At 40.5% G+C, this 15,912-nt stretch overlaps 1 long non-coding RNA gene across 1 annotated transcript; it reads left to right on the forward strand.

Moving 5' to 3' along the window:
• The first annotated feature begins 4 nt into the window (after window positions 1-4).
• Window positions 5-3,279, forward strand: LOC112672594 (uncharacterized). Its single transcript, XR_003144371.2, has 3 exons — window positions 5-101; window positions 2,183-2,289; window positions 3,000-3,279. It is a non-coding gene; the product is annotated as an uncharacterized LOC112672594 (long non-coding RNA).
• Window positions 3,280-15,912: the final 12,633 nt, after the last annotated feature.

Raw genomic sequence — 15,912 nt, forward strand, 5'->3', positions numbered from 1 at the left:
CAGGCTACAGCAGACTTTTCCTTTGCTTTTGAAAGCCCAGGCTTTGTGAAAGGGGAATGCCAGACTAGTTGTGCCTTGCATTAGCACAGCCCAGGGCCAAAGTCAGTAAAGTGATGTGTCTGGTATAGTCTTAACAGTATTAGTCAGTACAGAGTTTTAAGTCTGATTATTGTCAAAATCTTTAAATGGAGAGATTCTACAAAAAAAAAAAAAAAAAAAAACAAACAAACAGATTTCAGGCCTTTTCCAGAAAATGGGTGCTAAGTCAGATATTAGCTCCATATTTGCAGTGCCAGCAATGGGTCTGTCCCCTTTGGAAGGCATTTGTGTCTGATTAGCCACAGTCCCTACCACTCCTTATTGTCTTCCTGACCAGGTCTTGAGTCCTTGGCCTTTTTGTCATCTTACTTTTGATAGGTACCATTCATTTGCACTACCTGTTGGGCTTGTTAGGTAGTTGAGTTTCTGACTCCTGGGCTTGATCAGGGCTTGGGAGGGGGGAGGCAGAGGCAGCTGGCAGGCAAGCAGAGTTGAGATTCTCTGAGCCATAGAGAAGACTGGCTTCTTCACTGACTTCTGTGGGTTTTGTAAGGGGAAGACGTGAACTGCCCACATAGGACTGCTGTGAGGTAGCTTGGGGATGCCTGGGAGACCCAAGACTGTGGCCTTGGTCATTGCATCAGAACAGCTCTGGGCTCAGGCTCAGATCTGTCTCCTTGGATGACCAGAATCACCCAGTTGTAATTGTGAGACCTGAAGACAAAGGGATTTTCCTCTGAAAATTTAAGATGTACAAGATCCCTGGAACTTCTGAACAGCACTTAAAGGAAGGCCCCCAGGATTACAGAACTGAATATCCCCTGGTGATATGGGAGAGAGTTCAGAACAGAGTATTGATTAAGAGACGAGACATCAGCTGTTATATATTAGCCTTGGGGATGTCTGGCTGTATCTTCGTGTCTCCCTGTATTGAGAGCTGGGATGAATCTCATTCTTCTACCTGCGGGGCTGGATTTATGTGGTTTGCTTATGTGCTGTCACCAAGGAGCACTTTCTCTTTGTTTTGTCATTGTGTGAAGTTGCATGCCTGAAATGATCTGGTGATGATTTTTCAAAAAGCCCCAAGCACAGAGCTCAGTATCTTTTTTTTTCTTAACAGCAGATGTTCTAATAGTCTGTCTCCTTTGCACGGAGAAATATAAAGAAAATTATGGAGCCACCACATCTATCTAAGCGTCAGCTAATGTTCCTGTGGGATATTGTGGTAACTTCCTAAGTCACTTCCCATATTTTACTTTTCCAGTGCATTCCATACACTAGTGTCCGAGTTCTTTTCCCAGATCCTGAGACTAATCTGTTCATACTCACTCTTTTACAGTCCATCTCTGGATCCCTACACCTTCATATAAAGCCCAGTGTCTTTGATAGAGCTTTCTAGACCACTCCTGAATTGCCAGCTTCATCCCTCCAGCATCATGTACTCCAGCCAACTTTTCAAATACTCCATTTCCTGCTTCTCTCTGGGCTTCAGCTCGATCTGCTCCTCAGCCTGTAGTGTTCTTTTTTCACCTCTGCTGGTTGAACTCCTGTTAAACTCCTACTCTATATTCAAAATTCACCTTGAATGCTGCCTCTCTCTAAAGTTATTTCCCTTATTTCCAGTAGGCATCATACTATTTTGGTTCTCTATCCTAGCACCTTCCCTAAATCACTGTGTGTATGTCCTCCTCTCCTTGCCCCCCTTCCCATCCCATATCCAGAACTCCTTAAGAACAGCAGAGTAACACCTTTAAGGGAACTTGGACAAAAGGCAAATGAGAAGAATATTCTGATAGTTAAATAACAAAATCAACCTAATGGGCCAGCAAAGTCATATATAAATACAACTTAAGTGGTCAGAATGATTCCTGGTTCAGAGCATAACTTGATTGAAAGTGTTTTTAAAATAGCATTAATCAATTGTAATCTGGGACTGGTGGGGATGTATGTGTGAAGGGAAAATGCACTGTCTTATTATTTTCCTCTGGATGGTTTGTATCATGAATTAGCATATTCATTATATGGACTTCTTTCTGAGAAGTCCTATACTAATGAACCCTTTTTTCACTTTGTTGGATATAGTATTTCTTGAATTCATATGACTTATATTTTTCATACAACATTATTAAACATTTCTTCGTAGAATACTATGACTATCTGCTGGACTAAAGAAATGTTGTACCACTCAGAAGGGGAATTGGTCTATATTGAAGCTGGAAAAAAGAAAAACAGAAGGACCAATGTTGTCAGGTAAAGGGCATTTGAAGGAAATGGTGTCTCAGCCCCAGGTCTGGGTTGTTGCATCCTACAACTGGTGGGACCCAGCTGGTGGGTTCTTTTCAGGGAGATAACACCATGTGTTTGCTTGACCTGATACCATAGGATCATTTGAGTTGAACAACTAATTTCCCGTATTCTCACTTTATGCTCACCAGATAATCTGATTATAGTTTAGCTTCCAAAGTAAATTTCTTACATGAAAAAAATTGCCTGGCCTGAGGACAGAACATTTAACCCCCTTGCAGTTCTGTTATGGTAGTAAATTGGCTTTCTGGGCTGTACATCCATCCCTTGTGACCTTGATTAGTGACAGTCCATCCCTGAGAGGGTGAGTCACTCTCTCCGGAATAAAACAAAATCACATTTCAGAACCTACAAGGCTGCGGATCATAGCCACGTGCTATGGTGAAGGACAATGTCAATACCTAGCATTTATGAGGTCCTACTTCAGCTATCTGTGCTGTGTAACAAATAACCACTTAGTGGCTTAAATCAGAAACAATCATTTCACTCCCTCCCCCCTACTGTTTCTGTGGATCAGGAATTTGGGAAGACTTAGCTGAACAGTTTTGGCTTGGATTGTGGTCAGTGACTACCACAGCTGAGGGTAGACTGGTGTCACTATCTTCATATAGACTCAGAACTTCTCCATTTTTTCTCTCCATGTGAGCTGCTTCCAGCTTCCTCACAATATGGCATTCTCAGGGTTCCAAAAGCAAGATTCCTAGTGAACCAGGTGGAAGTGCTATCAACTTTTCTGATCCTGCCTCAGAAATCACATCAGTTCCAATTGCCTGCTGTTTGTTATAGGAGAGTGACAGTCCCATCGAAATTCAGAGAGAAGGGAGATAGACTCTACCTCTTGATGGGAAAATGGCATGGTTTTAAAGAGCACATGAGATGGGAGATAATATTGTGCTTTTCCCTGAAAAATACAACCTGATGCAAGGACTTACTATATTCAATGGCTTTGCTACATCTCTCTCTCTCACACACACACATCTGTCATTTATTCTTCACAATAAATCCATGAGATAATTCTTTTTTTTTAAAGATTTTATTTATTTATTCATGAGAGACACAAAGAGAGCCAGAGACATAGGCAGAAGAAGAAGCAGGCTTCTTGCAGGGAGTCCGATGTGGGACTCCATCCCAGGACCCTGGGATTACAACCTGAGCCAAAGGCAGATGCTCAACCTCTGAGCCACCCAGGTGCCCCATGAGATAATTCTTAGGACTCCCCAGTTTTTACACAGGTTAAGTAATTTGTCCAGGGACTTATAGCTGGTTAGTCATAGGGCTGGGTTTTGAAACCAGTGTGCATTCTTACATAATATGATCCACTACCTCCTGGTAAACCAAAGTAAATGCCACCCCAGGAAGTTCCTGGCAGCCTGCCAGCCAGCCTTCCCAGTGGCTCCCACCTCACTTTGCATGCTAAGTGTGGTGGGAGGATATTTCAAGGTCTTGATCAGAATGCACTCCTTCTCAAGCCACCACATCCCTTTACTTGGGCCCAGAGGAGTTTCCCCTCATGGAAACCCTGCCTGTTCCCCACCACCTCTGGTCCAAATAACTACATACAAGTCCTCCCTTTATGGAACCAGAAAACAAAAGGCCACATCATTAAGTTTTTGAGTTTTGGTTGATGGAATAAATGTGTCCTGGTACTACTGACAATGTCAGTGCTTGGCCCAGGTCCCCTCCTTAGTGTTCCTGAATTTCTGACAGTCAGCACCTGCAGCTACTCTTCAGAGGCCTGTGCTTGTGCACCTGGAGCTTGCTCTGCCCAATCATAGGAGGAAAGAGAAGGGAACTTATGTCCCTCAAGTTGGTCATTGACCAATGCCTAATGAGTTGGGATCGTGAGGGTCAAACCCTCTGTTCTCTGGTTGGGACGACACTGAGGGGTAACATACTCTAGAGCACCCCTGAGGGACCAGGGTGAAGCTGTCCTCCACGGGACATCCATGAAATTGAACCTTGGCTTCTTCTTCCTTTTCTTTTGTTTCCCCACTTCCCTGGAAGCACCACCTTGCGTCTGGGGAACCTGACACCTCAAATGGGAAAGGAGATGGGGAAGAAGCTAGAAAAACTTCCGGGCAAGCTCAGTCCTTTGCCAGATCAGAGAGCTGCAAGGAAGTTGGGCCAGCCTGGCCCATCTCCTTGTCCTTCAGAGAGCAGACCCTCCCCCTTAGCTGAATGATAGGAGCTGTACTGTCCGACAGACACAAGTGATATGGGAGAGCTAGGTTCTTGTCTCACAGAGTCGAAGAATGAATTTTGGAGAGTGAGTAAAGTGATAGAAGTGTATTAAAGATACAGAGAAAGCTCTCAGAAGTGAGAGGTCCTGACAGGCTTGCCACTGAGGGCTTTTAGTGGCAGTCTTTTATTGAGAACTGACCAGGAAGCTTATGGCCTTGAGATTCTTGTGCTGTCTTGGTTTGAGCAAGGACTATTGATAACACCCTTAATGACTTATTTCTTTGTGGTCTAGTGAGTTTCTGTGATTACTTGGTAGCCATCAAAGGAAGATACTCCCTAACATTTTGGAGCTAGGGAGGTTTATTTTTTATTTTGTTTTTGCTGCTTTATCTCTGTTTCTTTGGGATGGGTAGGAGCCTGACTCTGGGGCCTATGTTCTTGGGATTTATGGGAGCCCAGAGATTTATGGGAGCCTGACTTTGGGCCTTTCCCTTATTTTTCCCTGCCTAGCCCCATCCACCCCTAATGTATTCCTACTTCACAAGCATGATGTTCAGGACCAGGAGCCTCTCTTCCCTCCCTGTCTCTACCCTCTAACATGCCTTCTTGCACCCCATTTAAGTCCCCTAGAATGGAGCTTAAAGGAGTGGTGATAGTCTAAGGAAAGGTTCCCTCCTTACCCTTCCTGTCACACCTGACCAGGGTGATAAGTAGGTGTAACTTATGTGCCATGGAGCCAAGAAGGGGTTGGAACCCCACATGGAACTAAGAGTTAGACTTCTCGAACCTAGTCCAGGTCCCAAATAGCTATGTTTTCTCATCTGCAGTGTATTCTCTGAGATCCCTTCAGCTCCAAATGTCTGTACTTTTTTTTTTTAAGATTTTATTTATTTATTCATGAGAGACAGGGAGAAAGAGAGAGAGAGAGAGAGGCAGAGACACAGGCAGAGGGAGAAGCAGGCTCCATGCAGGGAGCCTGACATGGGATTCAATCCCAGGTCTCCAGGTCACCCCTGGGCTGAAGGCGGCACTAAATCACTGAGCCACCCGGGCTGCCCAATGTCTGTACTTTCATATGACATGTTCAGAGCCTCCTGAGAGCTTATAATCTTGTTAGGGAAACATGACACAATTAGAGGACTATATATGACAGACTATAGTACAAAGTTGAAATCAGTCCAATTAGGAGGAAAAAGGCATGGTACAGAAAACAAGTCACAGGGCTGATTAGGATGAGTGGATCTCTGTGGGACAGTCTTCAGGAAATGGTTCAAGAAAGAGTTTGAGAGGGGCCTTGGAGGTTGACTATTGCTTGGATGAAGGAAGGGAAAAGCCACCACAGTCTTATTGCCTGTGTGTGCAATGAGGGAGAGGCAAGGGAGTGGAATCCTGGTTATCATCTAATTGCTGTTCCAGCTCTAAGTGAATAGAACACACACACTACTCCAGTTATAATATGCTAGTTATTTACAGGGCTGTATTTCTATTCTCCCTGGCTTAACACACATCACTGGAAATCTGACATTCAGAATTGGCTTTTCCAACCCCCTAAATTTTAATTAAAGTAATTATGTTACTAACAGAAGCTGTAATTTATCTTCTCCCTGTGTTTACAAAGAAGAAAAAAGGCAACTTTGGCCAAGCACATTTTCCCTGCATTCTATTGCTGGTTTGGTGGTGGGAAGGGAGGATGTCTTTGTTTGGAGAGGGGGGTCCAGAAACCATACTGTTCACTGATCTCTTCTCTCTCTGATGCAGAGGGCCCTGTTACAACTACTTGGAATAACTATGCTAGTGAGAGCCTCAAAATGAGCTGAACTTTGTCATTTAGAAACAGCATCTGAGCTAATGGGCAAGTCCATATTCTAGCAAAGTCCTTTTGGCACAAGGCACTCTGTGTGTGTGTGTGTGCGCGCGCACATGCATGCACCCACATGTATTTCTGGCAATGATGGGAATAAGGAGCTCAGTGATTTAGATGAGAACTTTCCATGCGATTAACTTCTTCCATCCTAAAGCAGGTGCTGAAGGGAACCACTGGGCCAAGCTGCTTAGTAAATACCCATCCCCAGATGTAGAGCAATTCAATGGAAATAATTAAACTGGGTCAATTAAGCAGAACTCAGACCTCCTCCTGTTAGCCTATTTGATTTTTTTATTTCCATGAGTCAGGTTTGCTCAGGATTTAAACTGCTTTACCTCTGGGAAAGGGAGCCTCTAGGGAAACATCATTGATTTGTGTTGTGGTGGTGGTTGCTAGAGAAGATGGCCCTGCTTCCCAGTCAAGAGAACTTGGGCTGGACTTCAGGCAGGCCTGGGCTGGAGTTCTGGCTCCAGCCCTTAGCAGCCCCTGAACTTAGGCAAGTTACTTAACTCTCTAAACCTCAGTTTTCTCATTTTAGAAGTGGGAATGGGAAGATAGCTGATAGCCCCATTCTCTCATGAGAATGAATTGAGAAAATGATGGTAAAGCTCTGAAAAAAGGTCCTGGAATATGATCAATGCTCCATAAGCAGCAACTGTTGTTATTACTATTATCAAGAGAAAAACTGGGTATTATTATAACTGGGCCACCTAAGATGACCCAGTGGAAAATCTTTATAAAGGCTGGGGAAGAGCTAATTATGCTCAACTCCAAACATGCAGAATTTAGAGACACCAATATATGAGGTTATAAAATGGAACAATTAGGGGGTGATGTAAAGGCTGGACAAAAGAAGGAACAGCAGAATTCAATAAATTCTAAAGACCCTTGGCTATAGAGACAGTCCATTTGTAGATCACTGATGGCATGTCACAAAGATTTGGAGGGAAGCTGAGAAACTAAGCATTGGGGACCATTGTCAGTTGAAAATGAATCAGAAATGAAATGACATCACCTCTAAAACGGTAAGGCAAATCAGTAAAAAAAAATGCAATCTAACTGACAAAAATTCAGTTTTTCACACAATAATAGTATTTATTGAGACCTTGCAATTTGACAGAGGCATTTATGTGGATTCCTTATTTAACTCTTACCATAACCTATAAGTTTGGTTCTATGATTATCTCAGTTTTACAGACACATAACCCTTCAGAGACGCACTTGGTACAGAAAATGAAAGGTCACTTACTTCTTAAAGAGGTTCTTTCACAGCTTAGGAGAGTGTAGACCCACCAGAACTTTACATATAGGAGGAGGTTCCTTAAACTCTGTAGAATGTGGATTTAGTTGTATTCATACAATCATCAAACAACTATTTATATGGGCTCTACTAGAAGGTGCTAGGAACTGAGTTTGGTGTTGAAGATACAATAATGAACAAAAAGTGGGTGTGATCAGTTTTGGAGAAAATGAAGAAGATGTACTTTTCCTTATATGTCCTCCTGCTGTGTACAAAAAATCCCTAAGCATATGTAAAGCAAACATAAGAAGACTCTGAAAGGTGGGAAGAAGATGGCAGATCAGTTAGAGTCCTTGAGACCCATGGAATGACATGTGAGTTCTCTGTTTTTGCTTCTGGTTCTTGGTTTTGTTTTGTTTACTTTTTTGTTTTGTTTTTTGTTTGTTTTGCCTCAAGTATCCCAAACTTGAAGATGAAGAAGCCATTGAAATGGAAATGCCCATGCACACAAACAAGGCAAATCCTGATCTTCCTAGTCAAAGGAGTAGAAAAGGGGCAGCATGGCAAGGCTGAGAACTTTCAGACAATAAAAGTTTACCAACCTAATAACCACAGAAAAAAACTGTGGCCTTATTTCCACCCATATCTGCAAAGGCTGAATGGGAACCCTAGGCTCCTACTCTCTTGAGGCTGTAACAAGGTGCTCCAACCCTTGCAGGAGTAGTATCAGAAAAGGCCATGGAAGAAATCAAGACTTTCCTCTGCTCTAGGGTAAGGAGGCTCTCCACCTCCCTATCTGTGATGTCAGCAGAAGCTCTTCCACCCCCACATAGCAGTTATGAGGCATTCCTGCTGCTTGCTCCCTGCTCCCCACTGGAGTGGTATCAGAAGAGGCCTACTGGAGAGTCAGGATTTTTACCTCTGCCCTATGGTAATGAAGCCAACCTCCTCCCCCATGCTTTTGTATCAGTGGAGGCCACATGGGAAGCAGTAATGAGACAAACTCCTAACCCTTCCAGTATTAGTAGAAATTTGGGGGAAGCAGGAAGCTCCCAACTTTGCCTAGCCCCACCACCCCCAGGTACCCACAGAGGCCTAGTAGGGAATTTGAACTTATATCTTCACTTGACAGCACCAAGGTACCATCTCACCCTCTTCCCTGAGCAGGGATCTATCAGAAGCCACCTAAAATGGAGGTTCAGATAAGACCCAGAGTCGCAAAACATAATACTCACAATATCCACGTTTCAGTAAAAAACCACTTGTTATACCAAGAACCAGGAAATCTCATACTGAATGTAAGAAGACAATAGATGCCAGCATAGAAATGATAGATAAATTAGAATTATTTGATAAAGATTTTATTTTTATTTATTTATTTTTAAATTTTTTATTTATTTTTTATTTTATTTTTTTAAAATAAATTAATTTTTCATTGGTGTTCAATTTACCAACATACAGAATAACACCCAGTGCTCATCCCTGGATAAAAATTTTAAAGCAGCTATTGAAAAATACTTCAATAACCAATTAAAACAAGCTGGAAACAGATGGAAATATAGAAAATTTCAGCAAGGAAATAAAAGATATAAAGAAGAACCGAATGGAAATTTTAGGACTGAAAAACATAGTAAGTAAAAATAAAAATTTCAAAGGACTGATTCAACAGCAGAATAGAGGAAGCAAAAAAAAAATTAACTTGAAGATAGAAAAGTAGAAATGATCTAATCTGAACAACAGAAAATAGATTGAAAAAATAAAAAAGAACAGTCTCCAGGGTTTGTGTGACTGTAACAAAAGACCTAACATTTGTGTCTTGGGACTCACAGGAGAGGAGAAAAAAGACAGGGGAAGAAAAGTGCTAAAAGAGATAATGGCTGAAAACTTCTCAAATTTGTCAAAAGACATACCTAAATATTCAAGAAGCTGAGTGACCCTCAAACAAATGAAAAAAAACTACAAAGAAATCTGCAGCAAGACATATTACAATCAAACTTCTGAAAACTAGAGCCAAAAATCTTGAAAGCAGCCAAGAGAGAAATGACACATTACCTATAGGGGAAAATAATTCAAATGACAATGTATTTCTCATCAGAAACCATAGAGGTCGGAAAGAAGTGACACAACATTTTTCAAGTGCTGAAAATAAAGAAATACCAACACAGAATCCCATAGCTTATGAAAATATCCTTCCAGAATGAAGGGGAAATGAAGACAGTCTCAGGTGAAGAAAAACTAGCAGGATCTGTCACCAGCAGACCTAGTCTAAATGAATGACTATAGGAAGTATCCTAAAAAAGAAAGGAAGGAAATGATAAAAGAATGAACTTTAAAACTTCGGGAAGGAAGAAAGAATGTGGTAAGCCAAAATACTGGTAAAATAAAATAGGCTTTCCTTTTCCTCTTGAGTTTTCTAAAATTTTTTGATTGTTGAAGCAAAAACTAGAACACTGTCTCACATGGTTCTAAATGTATGTATAGGAAATTTAAGGCAATTATAAGTAAAAAACTATAAGAAAAATAAGATATTTATACTTCACTCAAACTGGTAAAAAGAAAAACCAGCAGGCTATGATAAATTGTGTATGTTTAATGCAATACCTAGAGTGAGCACTAAAAAAGTTCTACAGAGATATATGCAAAAATGTTAGAGATGAACTCAAACTAGAATTTAAACAATGTTCAAGTAACTCACAGGAAGGCAGGGTAAATCAAACAAGATAAATTAAAAAACAGAATGAAACGGAAAACAAACAACAACAAAAAAAAGGCAGAGTTATGCACTAATGTATCACTAATCACATTAACTGTAAATGGTCTAAATATACAAAATGAAAGACAGGCAGAGTGGACTAGCAAATGTGACCTACATATATGCTGTCTACAAGAAGCATACTTAAAAAAAAAAAAGAAGCATACTTCAAATATAACTATGAAAGGATGGAAAAGATATATCATAAAGACATTAAAAGAAAGCAAGACTAGCTATATTAATGACAGATAAAGTAGATCTCAGGACAAAGAAAATTACCAGAGAAAGAGACATTCTATAATGACAAAAGGATCAGTCTAACAAGAAGATATAGTGATCTTAAATGTGTAAGTATCAAACAATAAAGCTGCAAAATGTGTGAAGCACAAACTGACAGAATTGAAGGGAGAATTAGACTAATGCGCAATTGTAACTAGAGAATATAGCACCCCTTTCAATTGTCCAATTGATAAAACTAGATAGAAAATCTGCAAGGATGTAGAAAAATTCAACAACACTGTCAACCAGCAGGATCTAGCCAACATTTATAAAACGCTCCACAGTAGAATATACTTTGTTTTCAAGTACATACTCAACATAGACAAGATAGACCATATCCTGGAGTATAAAACAAACCTAAATGTTTTCACATCTTAAAATTTTAATAAAATTATTTAATATTTTAATATTAAAACATTGAAATAATATAGAATGTGTTCTCCTACCACAATGTAATCACATTGGAATTGATAATAGAAAGATAATAGGAAAATCTCCAAAAACCATGAAAATAAAAGAACATCCTCCTAAATAATCCATGGATCAAAGAAGTCTCAAGAGAAATTAAAAAAAAATAATGAATTTAATGAAAATAAAAACACAACACATCAAGATTTGTAGGATACAGCTGAAATAATGCTGGGAGGGCAATTAATAGCACTAAATGCATATATTAGAGAAGTGGAAAAGTCTCAAGTCAATAACCTCCCACTTCAAGAATCTTGGAGAGGATTGACAAAGGAAAAAGGAAGAAGTTAGTAATCAGGAGTGGAGAATATCACCACCTATTCGGCAGATATCAAAAGATAATAAAGGAATACTACTAATAATACTACTAAAGGAATACTACACCCACATTTGACAACATTAACAAAATAGAGCAAATTTTTGAGAAACACCAACTATCACAACTTATTCAGTATGAAATGGATCATTTGAATAGCTCTTTAACTATTAAGGAAATTGAATTCATAGTTTTTAAAACTCCACCAAATAAATTTCTAAGCTCAGATATTTTCACTGGAGAATTCCATCAAGTTTAAAGAAGAATTAAAAGCAATTTTACATACTCTTTTCCAAATAATAGAAGAAGGAGGAACACTTTCTAATTCATTTTATGAAGTTAATATTACCCTGATACCAAAACCAGACAGACAGTACAAAAAAAGCCACAGCTCAATATTATTCATAAATATAGACACGAAAATCAGTAACAAAATATTAGCAAATAAAATCCAGCAACACATAAAATGAATTTTATACCATGACCAAATGGGGTTTATTGCAGGGATGCAAGATTGGTTTAATGTAAGAACATCAATCCATTTTAATAAGCTAAAGACGAAAAATCAACTGATCATACAAACTGATGCAGAAAAAGCATTTGAAATTTGACACCTATTTATGATAAAAACAATAATAGGAATGGGGGAAACTTTCTGGATAAAATGTGCTACAAAATACCAGGAGGGAACATTGTACTTAATGGCAAAATAATGAATGCTCTTTCCCCAAGATAAGTAACAAGGTAAGGCTTATCATTTTTATTCAACGTAGTTGAATTCAACTGGAAGTTCAAGCTAATGCAGTAAGACAAGAAAAGGAAACAAAAGGCATATATATGTACTAAAAAAGAAGAAATAAAACTGCCAGTTTGCATGACATAGTTGTTTATATGTTTATATGTCAAATACGACATAATTGTTTACATAGAAAATACCAAGAAATTTACAAAAATCATTCTAGAATAAGTGAGTTCACCAAGATCACAGAATACAAGATAAACATACAAACATCAGTTGCATTTCTATGTCCTAGTAATTAATTCATGGTACCAAAATTTAAAATATAATACCATTTATAATAACTCAAAAAAATGAAATACGTATGTGGGAATCTAACAAAATGTGTGGGAATTATGTGCTAAAAACTATAAAAAACTGATAAAGGAAATCAAAGAAGATATAAATAATCAAAGAGACATACTGTGTTCATGGGTTGGAAGACTCAACGTTTTAAAAAAGTTAGTTCTCCCTAAATTAATGTGCGGGTTAATATAATTTCTATTAAAATCCCAGCACAATTTTTTTTTTTAAGAGAGAGAATGGTGGGAGGGTGGGCAGAGGGAGAGGAAGAGAAAGAATATTAAGCAGGCTTCATGTCCAGCATGGAGCCCAAGATGGGGCTCGATCTCACAACCCTGAGTGATGGACATGTCCTGTAGCTTGACTGTTTCAGGGACAATATACTATTGATATTGTATTGTAATTTTGTTATATCTTACCATTGGAGGGAACTGGGTAGAGGGTACATCGGGTGTCTTTGTGTTATGTCTTATAACTCCATGCGAATCTACAATTACCTCGAAATGAAAAGTTTCATTAAAAAATAGGTGTGACCCCTTTGCTGATGGGTCTTGTAGTATTCTGGAAGAGAGAGTCATTAATTAAATCTCCATGTAAACACATAACAATTCAACTGTAGTAATGCTTTAAAGTAGAGATGTTTAGTCCCAGGAGAACATGTAATAGGTAGGACGGGTGAATTTATTATTCAAACTGGGACACTTTTGATAGTGCAAGGAGGTATATTATTAATTAGGCTGGGGGAGTAGACCTAGATTGGCGCTCATGGTCACCCTAATAATGAGGGGGGGGTCCTGAGGTCAGGGGCGGCTCCCTGTGGGAGGTGAAGCTGGACCTAAGATTTGAAGGAATCACTGAGAATCAATTAGGCAGGTATGGAGGGGGAAAGGCAATGTAGGCAATGACCCCACAGCAGCGGGGAGCCTGCACCTCCCAAGGAGCACTGGCAAATCCCTGCATAGTTTCCAGAGAAGCCTCATCTGGGCTCTGGTTCTATGACCTGAGCAGCACTCTCCCTTCCTTCTGCCTTCCTGATGCTGAACTTGGGTGTAAATCACATGTTTGTTTTCAGGCTATATTTAGTTCTCTGCTTTGCTCTCTCTGCTGCGCTTGAACAATTTTCCAAGAACTGCCAGCTCTCTTACAGCCCCTGTGATGCTCCTGATTCTGAGTGTGGATGGGTGAAAGAGTGATGGCCCAAGTGTGGGGGTGGGGGTGGGCGGTGGGATGGCCACAGGGCATCCATGATACATCTCCTCTGGCTGCTGCTAAATGGCCTTAGGCCATTCTTGAGGGTATCCATCCTCCTCCCCAGTGGGATGCTGCTTCTGAGCTTCAGCACAGTCTTTACTTGGCTGTTCTTGTTTCCCTGGAAGCTAATCCCTGCCCCCTCTTTGTCCACCCAGGCTCCTCATTCTTGCTTCTCTTATATCCAAACTTGCACTCAGGAGGTACCACTATCTATGGGCTCCCCTCCTACTGCTCAAGCTGTCCCTTCCCAGGCCAATCTGTATGTCCTCCTGGCTCACCCTTTTAAACATCTTAGTTGGATGCTTTCATTTCCCATGCTGTCTTGAAGAGACCACCATTTTCTAGAAAGGCAGCATTACTTTTAAAGTCATCAAGGAGAAGAGTAAAACAAGAACCTATTTCCTCCAACCTTTTTTCTCATTGCACACACCTCATTAGATTGATGCCCTTCTTTTGTTTTGGAGACATGAGTAGGAGGCAAGGGTTGACAGAGTTGTTAATGACTTTCAGCAGCTTAATGCTGTCTTCTTTCCTTGAGGTTATTATGTTGCCGTTGTTGACTTCCCTTCTTCCGCCTGAACTTGCTACTTGAACACAGGCCTGGAATTCACCTACCACAACTTTCTCTTCCTTACTAGGGGTATCATTCAAAGATAAGGATGTCAACAACTAAATCACCACCCTCTTCTCAATTGCTAGGCATGTGGAGGGAACCATGTGTGCCATCAGTACCAGCTGCCAGCATTAGTCCTCATGGTGTGTCCTTGTGCAGGGAGACAGGTGGCATAGCAGAAAGAACACTGGCTTTAGAACCAAAGAGACCTGAATGTAAATATTGCCTTAGGTTAGGCTGTATGATCTAGAGCGGGGAGATAGTGTAAACCACTGTGTAAGAACTTAGCTCTCACATCAGACAGATCTGGATTCAAACCCCTAGTTCTATCACTCATAAGCAGTGCGACCCAGCCTCTCTGCATCAAGGTTTACTCATCTGTAGAATGGGGCCAAAGTGCTGACCTCCACAGGACTGTCAAGAAGGGTAAGAACAGTTATAGCCAAACTTACCTGGCACTTTATCTGTGCCACATGTTGTTTGACTCTTTTATGTGCATTAATTTGTTTAATCTTTATGATGACTCTGTATGGTATGTATTTCACCAGTCCCATTTACAGATGAGGAATGGAAGTACAGAGAGGTTTAGTAATTTGTCCAAGGTCACAGAGCTAGGGTTGGAATGGTTGGCATTTGAACACAGGTAATTTAGCTCCAAAGTTTGGACTCTTAATCACTCTGCTAGAATCCTAATAGGTCGTTACTACACATCTGGTGTAGAGTTAGTGCTCGGGGTATGGTCATACTCATCATTAACATCAGCGTGATGATCTTTAACATCATAGCTTCACCTGCACACAATTCTGTTTCTCAGTTTACGGACTGGAACCAAGCAGACATCCTTCGGCAGAATTAAGTAAAGCAGTCACATAGAAGCCACAGAGTAGGACTTAAAGTCCTTATTAAATGTCAGGGTTGACTCTGTTCTTTCCTGCTCCTCCCTCTTTCCTCTTTCTCTTCTGCTTTTCCTCATCAGAAAGTCTTTGATGCTTTTAAGGTCAAGCTTCTTTTTAAAGAGCTTTAATTAAAAATTTTTGGGGAAAAATTTTGGGGGGATTCCTGGATGGCTTGGAGATTTAATGCCTGCCTTCAGCCCAGGGCGTGATCCTGGAGACCTGGGATGGAGTCCAACATTGGGCTCCCTGCATGGAGCCTGCTCCTCCCTCTGCCTTTGTCTCTGCCTTGCTCTCTCTCTCTGTGTCTCTCATGAATAAATAAATAAAATCTTAAAAAAATTTTTTTTGACAATGGCCATTCTTCTTCTTCTTCTTTCTAAGATTTTATTTATTTATTCACGAGAGAAACAGACACAGGCAGAGGGAAAAACAGGCTCCCCCTGGGGAGCCCAATGTGGAACTCAATTCTAGGACCTTGGGATCATGCCCTGAGCCAAAGGCAGACGCTCAACCACTGAGCCACCCAGGTGCCCAAGCAGCCAAGCTTCTTAATGTTACTACTTACACTGAGGTGCCTGGGTGGCTCGGTTGGCTAAGTGTAGGACTTTGGCTCAGGTCATTATCTCAG

This window comes from Canis lupus, chromosome 28 (genome assembly GCF_003254725.2).
Source record: "Canis lupus dingo isolate Sandy chromosome 28, ASM325472v2, whole genome shotgun sequence".
NCBI lineage: Eukaryota > Metazoa > Chordata > Mammalia > Carnivora > Canidae > Canis > Canis lupus.